At 38.9% G+C, this 10,713-nt stretch overlaps 1 long non-coding RNA gene across 1 annotated transcript in view; it reads right to left on the bottom strand.

The window, feature by feature from the left end:
• The window catches only part of LOC112842699 (uncharacterized), a 55,816-nt gene extending 49,501 nt beyond the window's left edge, over positions 1-6,315 (bottom strand). Inside the window, exon 1 of the long non-coding RNA XR_003214654.1 lies at positions 6,061-6,315. This is a non-coding gene — a long non-coding RNA (uncharacterized LOC112842699). The remainder of the gene's footprint in view (positions 1-6,060) is intronic.
• Positions 6,316-10,713: the final 4,398 nt, after the last annotated feature.

The following is a 10,713-nucleotide window of genomic DNA, read 5'->3' on the forward strand; positions in this document are numbered from 1 at the left end:
TTTTTTTTCTATACACCACCGCAGTGGATTTTGAATCAAACAGTTAAGATGTGACTGAAGTGCAGAATTTCAGCTTTTATCACCAAATACCACAATTCATCTTCACAAATACCACTTTTAATCACTTCTATAAGCAGTCACATCATCAGTAAACACTAGTGACCTAGTTCCACTTGCAGACATACTGTACATGTCCATTTCTGCAGATCCAAAATTGTAAAATGTGTGTCACTGTTCAAAGATATGTGGACCAAACTGCAAAGGATGAATTCAAAAACTTTACTGACATTTCTTTCTCCTGTTATTATTCTTTTAGCATGTTAGCAATGCCAATTAGGATGTGTTAGTATGCTTTTAGTGATTAACAATCCTGTGTCTTAGAACAGCCTCAAAGAGCCCCCTACAAAACTGCAGACTCTTAGTTGTGTTTCTTTAATATTTATGTTTCTTTCATGCAATTATTGGAAGTAGACTTTCTGTTGGGAATAATGGATATTTTAAAGCTCTACAAATGATTATTTAAGATTTATAAAATTGTCACTAAATGTTGTCTTGGGTTTTGCAGAACCCTTCAGAATCATCATTTAGAGCGGCCAAGTGAGCTATTAAGAACACATCTGGTCACAGCTGCTCGGAATTCCTCACTACCTCAGCTATAATAAAGCAACTGTTGCAGATTTAGGCTCTCTTCCTTCTTCCTGCCCACCTACTTGTTACTGAGCTGGTTTTGATTTACCTGCATCCTTATTATCGGGCAGCACCGTGCAGTGCTATAGCTAAGCAGGTTATTTTTAGTCAGACTTACCCGTTCTTAAAACCAGGCGCAGGAGTGTTGCTGCTAAGGTCAGCAGCTTGGCGTGGCTTGTTGTGGTGCTGTTTTAGTCACAGTCTGCTTCCAAAACAATTTTGATGGCCGTCTTGTCTTTTAGTCACATATGCAGCATAATTGCTGAGCTTTGATGTGGCAGCTTTGCTCTCAGCTCTTGTGCCAGGTTTCATTCTATGGTGGTGACCTTGTATTTATTCTCAAATGCCTGTCCATGCCTGTGAAATTATTATTTTCATTTATTTATTATAAGTGCCATCATAGGTGTCATTAATCATTGAGGGTTATAACCCTGATTTTGTTTTTCATGTATTGTCCTCATAATGGGAAAAAAAAAATACCAAGCTCTCTTCATTAGTAATTTGTTATTCATTAACGCTTATGAAAGTACTGTGATGTTTGTGATCAGAAATGCAAGGGAGTCCTCTTTACACTTTAGAGTGCTTGGCATGTACATTTTTTTTGTTGAGCAGCTGAGAGAGAACACAGAGTCATCGTTATTGATTTAATAAAGTTAAAAATGTTTGTTTTCTTTTCTTTTGTTTTCTTTTTCTTAAGGCAGTCTCAATTCAATTCAGTTCAATTTTATTTATAAAGCGCCAAATCACAACAACAGTCGCCTCAAGGCGCTTTATATTGTAAGGTAGACCCCACAATAATACATACAGAGAAAAAACCCAACAAATTTCCCACATGTGGGACTAATAAAGGTTATCTTAATCATATGACCCCCTATAAGCAAACACTCTGGCGACAGAGGGAAGGAAAAACTCCCTTTTAACAGGAAGAAACCTCCGGCAGAACCAGGCTCAGGGAGGGGCGGGGCCATCTGCTGCGACCAGTTGGGGTGAGAGAATTCTTGTAGTTTTGTCCGAGCCAAGAGTCAACTAAAACTGCAATACTGGAGATGTGGAAGTAAATAGTGCTTTCCAAAGTTGGTTGTTAAATGCAGGTATATTCATGTAGTCCCTTTTGTATTTTACAGTAGGCTAGGCTTCTTTAGAGCTTTACAGTTATCCAGTTGCAAAGTTTATTTCAGTTTTGTTTTCTTATGTGTTTTTTCATTTTTATTTATTCATTTGCATTTTTAGACCTCGCCTCACCTTAATGTTCCTCCAGTTTGGCAGCTCAGTGTGTATGTGAGCGTGGGTGGGTGTGTGGGTGCGTGTGCTCAGTGTCTATTTTTTTCCCTTTTTTCTTTCAGTCACATTTGGTCATTGTGCTGATATGTATCTGGCTCAGTGCTGTGTTGATAACTGGCTTCTGTATTAACCAGGTTATTATCAGCTGTTAGCCGCTCACGCTGTGATTTCTGTTGCCTGTTTTCTTTTCTCTCTTTTTCTCATTAGACTGGAGTTTTAGGGCCAATGCGGGTAGCAGCCCACCCCGTGGTGGCAGTGTCCCTTCATACATCCCATTATTGTAGAGCATGTTGGGTTTGTGAATGGTGTGTGGTGTTTGTGTAATATGTGGCATCAGGATCCCCCCACCACCAACCGGTCCCTGCTGCCTGTTTCCTATGCCTAATTAGGATACTACTGGCCCTACCCAGTTATTTTCCTCTGCTGCGTTGGTTGATCATGTTTTTCTTTTTACATATCAATGGGCTGTTTGCTTTGTTTATGAGTACAGCCGTCATCTGTTTTTATTTGTATTTATTTTCTGTACTTGCTGTAGCCTAAACATACCAAGTCATTGGGATTATTGAGGTTTTGCAGACATGTGACCACTAACCATATGATGCTAACACATCTACCATTTTGGATGTGTCACAAATGATGACAAATAAAGTATAATAAACTAAAACACAGGCTTGGTGACTGGTATACGACCACCTGGCTACCATCAGTCATGAGGGGGAAAATGAGTATTCCCAGACCAGTTGCGAGTGGTTGCTGGATGCTGATGGGAGTTGCTGGGAAAATGACTGCTAGAGTCCCAGTCATGCAGGCCTATAAACAATTCTAGTGACCTGAGTAAAGTCACAGAGGAAAACCTTGCATATCCAAACTGGTTGGCAAAAGCCTGTGTGTAATTGCTGGAATCGTAGTTTGAATGGAAGTGATGGATTTATCGTCTAACACTAACCAGCTACACCCTGAGCTGTGGTGAAACTGTAATAAAGTATGATAAAAACAGGAAATGGAAACCTTTTTCCTTCAAAGGGAAAGTTTAGCTTTTGCATTATGTTGGTTGCCTTGATGCACAACCCTCAACAAAGGTGAACCCTCTCTAGTTCTGGTTTACAACTTTTTCCAAGTTTTACTACTGCTGGGCTAGTTGATATTTGCGGACAAATGTGAAAAATTACAGTCAACTGTGGTTAAATAAGAAACTTCACTAAAGCGTTTTGTGTACTAATAATGCTGGTATTACATCTGCTTTTTATATCCAAAGCTGTTATGTATAATTTTTGGGGTCCTTTTTCAGCTTTATGTGATAGGGACAGTAGAGACTGACAGGAAAGTGGCGCAAGAGAGGGTTAGACATGTGACAAAGGGCCACGGGTTGGACAGCTCAGGCCGGGTCAGCCACTCTGTTCATTGCAGAGCAGAGTAGCCGGCCCTGTTTATTCCTCTGAGCTAAACCGGCACCCATGTTTTATTGTTTTTGATGGTGTTTTTAGAAATACATGGCACAATATTTTAAAATGTCAACTAGCCTGGTAAAGCCCAATGGCCCCATTGGTAGGGTTCCATCCTTAGTTACTTTAACACAGTAGCATCTGCTGTAATGTTTACACCTCTCAAGCCTCACAAGTGTTAGCTTTGTTTTGATACCAAGATAGTTTACACAGGGTTTGTAATTGCAGGGAAATCCTTCATTAATTTTGAACATGTTATATTTAAGCAGGAACCTTAAAAACACTCTTGGGGTTTAAGAAGCTAGCTACCTAGCTTACCACTACCTTCAAACTTTAAGAGTCCCTAAGCCTTTTTCCAAACTTCTCTTTTCATGGATGCTACATTTGTTTGTAACACATGGGAGAAAAGCTACACTAATCCCTTTCTCTAGAACCAATTTGGACCATTTTTAACTCTTAGCGGTACATCTGCGTTTGTTTACTTTTAAAACAATTTGAGAGCATTTTGATCTAATGGATAATTACACCAAACATATCAAGCCAGTAATTTGTTGCAGTACCAGAGTTTTGACGTTTTTGGTGTTATTCATGTTTGTCATGATTTGGATTTCTGTTTATGCCAGTTCCATTTTATTTTGAAATCCCATACTTTGTTTAATCCCAGTTACATCTGCCTTTTGTTTTACTCCCCGCTTTTTTTAAACACCACTAGTGTCCAGTCATTTCTTAGTGTATATATCCCTAGCTCTAGAGTATTTAGCTTCTTGATTGTCATGGTACTATATTTTAGTCAAGCTTTGTATTCACTCTTGTTGCTTTAATTCAGCCTAATTACTTGTGAGGAGCTCCTCTGGGTGTTGTTCAGCATTATGCATTTTTTTCATTCTGCTGTTGCTTTGTCCTAAGATTTTATTTAAGGTTATTCTTGCATCAAATTTCAAAATTTAGTCCTGTTTCATTGGAGTTACATTGGAGTTTGAGTAATTTGCAAAACATTGTATTCCGTTTTGTGCCAGCTTATTTAAAAATGGACTTTGAATAATTTGGACCAGTTTTGCTGTTCATGGCATGTCTTGACGAGTTCTAGGGTATTTCCTGGCACACCATTTATTTCCAAGTATGATTAGGCTGGAAAATGCACCAGACCTGGAAGGCGAATTCCCCTTTCCCACTGCACAGCGCCTGGGACGTCAGTCCTGATTGTTCCAAAGTGACACCCAGCACCCAGATTCTGCCATCACTTGTCGGTGCTCACAATAACACTCTGCCCAATCTTCCCCTCCTTCTCGCCTTCCTATCCTGTCTCTCCATTCTTTTCGTCTATTCAGCTGCCTGTCTGGAGCACTGACTGGTTCATCCTCATTTACTCCACTCATATCCCCAGACTTGACATCACCAAGCAGCCACCAATGTCTCCTCTTTCACAGGCCTCTGCTGGGGATTGTTTTTGTGATCAAGCTTGTTAAATTGTTTTGGGGGGTTTTGTTTTGTTCATTAATGGTAATTTTACTGCTCTGAACACCAAGCCTTATTGATGATTCATGCATGTTTGTGCCATCATTTTGGACAACAATTTTATCTTGGCTTTAAAATGTTAATTTAAAAATCAAATTGGCTTCATATGTACATTACTCTTTCTGTAATGGCATCACTGAAAATAGGTGTATCACAGAAAACCAAGACAAAGAAAAACAGTGACTGGATACAGATTAAGAACCACCAATCCAATGGCATTTAAAACAAATCAAGTGCTTTTATCTACCTCTCATTCGCCTACAAACCGTTTTTGCCATACAGCATTTTACCTTCTGGAGGCAATTGGATGGAACTTGTACCAGTTGAGTCACCCAGATTCAAAAGCATGTATGTTTGTGAGTGTGTCATTAGCCCAATAAAAAAAAACATATTATATCTCCATTGAAAAACAGATGCTAAAAGGAACCTAAAAAATAATATAACTGGTCCTAAAATAGAACCTTGAGGATCACCAAAAGTGACCGAGCCATCTAATCAAAGCAAGATCTTTACTTTAACAAAAAAGGATGTCTCTAAACCATGAGGCAGAGCATTTTAAGATGCTAATAATAATATTATAATATATATATATATATATATATATATATATATATATATATATGTGTATATATATATATATATAGAGAGAGAGAGAGAGATATACAGAGATATATATACAGAGATATATATAGATATAAGCTAAAATAGCAAACTGTTGTTCTTATGTACTATTACTCATAAATAGTCTTTAGTTTCATTATCCTTATATGTATGCTACGTAGGATTTTCTTATAAGATGTCATAGTTGTTGTTACATTATTAAATGTTGAAGATAAACATGTTTATTTTAAGTGCAGTAAGAGAGAAGACAAGGTATGAAAGAGTTTCCAGGGAGATTTTAATTGGCCTGTAAGTTTTAATCTACCTGCTCTACAAGTTGTTAGTGGCAACTGTGTCTAAGTCAAATGCGTTTGCAGAAGATGGAGACATGCACACACAAAACACACCCACAGAGGCAACAACAGTGACATGTTAAATATATACATCTGTACTTTCATAAATAAAAACATATAGGCACGTGACATGTAGGGGGAAAATGTACATATAAAAACTCAAAGCTGAAGATTTTTTATACCCAGTTTAGAGAAACCAAGCACTCCATCAGCAGCAGCTAGGGTTGAAAGCTCATCTTCCCTCTGAAGTAGATAAAATGAAAATATTCCAGAAATCCACTGAGGGACAAACTCCCACGTTATGCTTTTATATCCGCTCTGTCTTCTGTAAACACTTAGAAGCTTTCCTCAAAAATCACCCATCGACACACATTCACTTACTGCTGCAGCTCTCTGTCTCTACACCGCAGCGGATCTTATGGTGTCTTGCTAGCCTCGGGCTTCATGCTGCTCCTGATTGCTATGCACCCGGACTAACGGCACATCAAAAGTGGCCCCCGCACGGGGCTTCTGTGTGTTTATGCACGTGTGTATGTCTAACACAGGTCATTTTGGCTCTTTTTTCACAGATCAAAATGCTCAAGACAAATGACGAGCAACCAAATAATCTCTCCCTCGCTCGCTCCGCAGGGTGTGATTTAATAAGATTGATTCTCACTACAAATGACTGAAGAGGGTTTTACATGTCTATTTTTGCATATTTACTGCCAGTGACAGCTCAGTGCTGCTTGGTTACATTTTAACGTCTGTGTTGTTTCTATACTCGTGCTTGCTTATGGCCTAATAACATTTGAGATGAATTAAAAAATCCATCACAGTGTTATACACCTCAAGATGAGGATGATATGTGGGTATTTGAATAATAGATTCCAACATTCATTAGAACAAAGGTTTGGCCCGGTGGTTCCTAATCTTTTTAGCTTGCAAAGCAATGCCCATTTGCGACCCCTCATCACAGGCTGAATGTGTTTATGAGCTCTAATCACTTCAACCACAGAGTGATTTTCCCTTCACAAATTGTTTCATTTAAATATTTTATAGTGGCGTGAAGAGGTAAAAGGCTCTAGTGTTTCACAAGAAAAGGCAAAGCTTAGAGAAACAATGCAAACAAAATAATTATGACTTGGTTTAATACGTCTTTTTTCCTATTTCTTATCCTAATAATCATCACTCCAAACAAGCACCACCTCCCATCAACCACCCCCCCAACCCCACCCAGTTTCCATTGCCCCTCCATTAGGATTGAACCAGCTGGTTTAGTCCAATGTTCAAATGGTTTTGGAATCTATCAATTCTGTCCTGATTTAACAACAAATGGCTTATTCTACCTTAAACCCTTTTTGGGAACCACAATTCCATATCAAGTTGTTTTGGAAACATGTGACTTAGTATACTTATGCTTCAGTCACACAAGGGAAAACAGTGGTTAGAGTCCGCGGTACGACCGTGTGCAGTGAACTTGTGATCTTGTTGCCTTTGAAATGGTGGCTTTGAAGATGCGAACCAGGTCTGTAGCCACTCACAGTCAGCTGCTGTCTTCAAAGTCACTTTGGTCCATGAAGACCACAATAAAACAGCAATAAGACAGAGTCAGTCTGCCATCCGTCTGGTGTCAGTTTGTAATCGAATGGGGTAAAGTTGGTAATTACATGCAAGCTGTTTGTGATAACATGACCATTAACTGTGAAAATCTGTTACAATCTGCATTCCCAGAAATTCACATTAACTACTTGCATTCAAAGTCCAATCAGAACCTCGTAGATTTCAAACAGAAATTCAGAAATTCCTTCACAAATTGTCACATAGTTGCTGGAAGACGGCAATTTAACTGCAAAATGACACAGAAGCTCAGCAGTTTGACTAATACGTAGCAACAGAACCAGGTGAATGGATTGCTTATTGCAAAGAGGCGCATTCTAGATGAGTTGCACTCATTTGCACAGACCCAGAATGACTGCTTAGAAATTAGATGGCAATAATTTGCAAACCTTTGCCAATATGTTATTGATCGAAATCAGTCTGACTTCGACCAAAATTGCCTGTATACAGGTTGTTTCCCTGTGTAATTGCCTTGCGGTCAAATTTGGTAACTGGCAACCACCATTCAGTTGATGAGTGGCTGGTAGATGTTGCTACTTGTCATTAGGTGAAATCAGTCACAAAAAGGGTGCTGCACTAAGAACTTCCTTGTAATTGCTTTGGTTGCTATCAGATTGCCATGGCTGGACCTGGCTATACCCCAAACCAGAAACTGAGCTCTTTAAAATAAAAGTTTTGGCTTGCTGGGACAAAACAGACATTTCAAAAAGAACAGTTTTTTACTTTGAAGGCAAACAAGCTCTGTTTCTGTTTGTGTTATACTTTTTGAGGCTTTGCTACAATTCGTAGTTGGGTGAAATCAGCCAGGTATCTTCCATACAAAGCAACAGTGGAAATCTGCTAGCGGTGTCGGGTATAATCAGTTCTACGGTAATGCATTACTGATTACAGTTACAGTTAAGTTGTTGCTCACATTACAAAGGTTCATCTGATATCTGCGTGTTAGTGGGACAGAAAAAAAAAATCAAACAAAGACACACGTTTCATCCTGTGCATAATCAGCTGATTTATGTTTGTGTGCAGGTGGATGAAAATTATGTAACTATACAACTATTGTAAATGGAGGCAAGAACATTACTTTACTTTTATTGCATGGAAAGACAAGAGTACAATGGTGAAATACAAGCTGCTTCCAAGACAAACGACCGCATTATAATAATAACAAAGCTTTGGCTCTTTGCAGCCATCAGCACAGACAGTATGCTAACAAACCTAAAATGACGTTAAAGCTGAGTGCATGCCCACCCCAGCTCAGCAACCAGACCCTGAACTTCAACAGGTAACAGTTTCTTTCTTTAGATGGTTCTACAAAAGAATCGCTGCTGCGATCATTCGGATGTCTCTATGGCTTGGTTTTCAAGTCCGCTTTGTGTTTATATGTAAACACTAAAAGAAAGATTGTATGTGTGTCTTCTGTTGGTGTGTTGAAGGTTTATATTATTAACTGTTAAATATAAGATAATGTGTTTGAGGTCATTTTACAGAGTAATGCAAAAGTACTGTGAGTATAGTAAGTGATTAAGTAAGGTACTGCATTACTTGCATTAATGACCCAAGCAACTACAAGGAGGTTTTCGGTGTACCACTGTTTATTCTTGGCAACCAGTTTCACCTGACAACTTACAACAACCACTTGCCAACTGTCCTTTCTTTCCTCAGAAACCCAACAGCGGTTGCCAGTAGGTTGCTGAGGGCCTCTGAGATGGAGGCCTTAATAAACATGTTGAGGATATATTCTGGGAATCACTGATTGGGTCCTTTTTAAACATGTTTTGAAATCATTAAAATAGATTGCACAAATGTTGCTTGGAACCTCTTTTAGTACCTGCTAAACTTTTTTTTTCTTCTTTACATCTGTTTTGGTAACTAAACCTGTTTTCTTCCTCTTTTACTACAGTTTATGCATTTATGGAGTCCAAATCACACTCTGAGTCACTTTAACATTGCTATTTAATGTTTCCTTTTTTATATAGGGAATAGATCTTGACCTCCTCTAAGAAGAGTATCACTTGCTCTTAGCGATAGTCACGTACACAGACTCGTAAATCTATACAGAATGCACGTATACTGTGGAGGGAGAAGGTGTGAAATTATGATTTATTTCCATCAAGTGAAATTCAAACTCTTTTTTTTTTCCATACACACACAGTTACACAGTGATTTTTTCCACTTTGTTTATCTCTTGCTGTGGAGGTATGTTTCATGGGAGGAGTGCGATCCCTGCACCTGTCAGTCCCTGCCTTTCAAGCAATAATTTCAGCAGATAACACACACATGCGCACATGCCACCCATGTTCTGAAACTCTGAGAATCTGCCAGGGATGTTTTCTTCCTAATTGCCTATGCTAATTTTATCTCTAGAGTAGCAGTAAAAGTATTAGTACAAAGCGTTTCTTGGCGCTTAGATGTCTTCCAATCCGTGATGTCTTTGAAAAAATAAAAACAAAACAGAAAAAAAAAGTGCTTGCATGCCACAGAACTTACAGCACATCTTGATTGTAAAAAGTTCAATTTTGATCTGCACACTTAAGGCAATGATTCACCATTTTCCTGCTGTTACAGTCTTAGAGTGAAGGAGGAATGGAAGAGCCACGAGATCAAAAATATATCATGCTTAAACTGCATGTATGTAAAGCAGGCACTGAGGAGTTCTTACTCAGAGGCAGAAGGCTTCCCGTTATTTTTGCAAACATTTGTGTTCTTTCTTTGACCGCAGCTGCAACCTTCTCATTCCGAAATGCGTCACTTATCGGCTTGGGCTGTGACCTCTAATCACAGAGTGACCTTTGAACTCATGAGCCTGGTGCTGGGATATTCCCATTTGGTTGGTTTGGTATTGACTCAGAGGTTATTGGTTCAGCTAATTGCTATTTGCATAGCTTTATTAGTATCCCAGCACTGCCTCTGTGACATTTCAATCTTTTTTTTTTTTTCCTTTTCTCTCTGCCTCTGTCTCCCCGGCTCCGTCTTGTTCCTTGCATTCTGGGGAGAGGAATTAGACAGTGTTTGGTGTGTGATTAAGTATTCATGCTTAAAGTAGCGACGGGCAGATCTCGGGAGAGAAAGCCATGGAGGAGAAGAGCAAACATTAATATGCACTTAATAACTCTTTCTATCTGCTTCCTTGTTTTCCCATTCTGTCTTTGTCTGTCTATCTTTGGCCGGGTTTCCCTCCACATATTTTTGGTGAATTATAAAATATTGAATTTGAAAGGATGAATGGAAATGGAAAAATC

This window comes from Oreochromis niloticus, linkage group LG17 (assembly GCF_001858045.2).
Source record: "Oreochromis niloticus isolate F11D_XX linkage group LG17, O_niloticus_UMD_NMBU, whole genome shotgun sequence".
Taxonomy (NCBI): Eukaryota; Metazoa; Chordata; class Actinopteri; order Cichliformes; family Cichlidae; genus Oreochromis; species Oreochromis niloticus.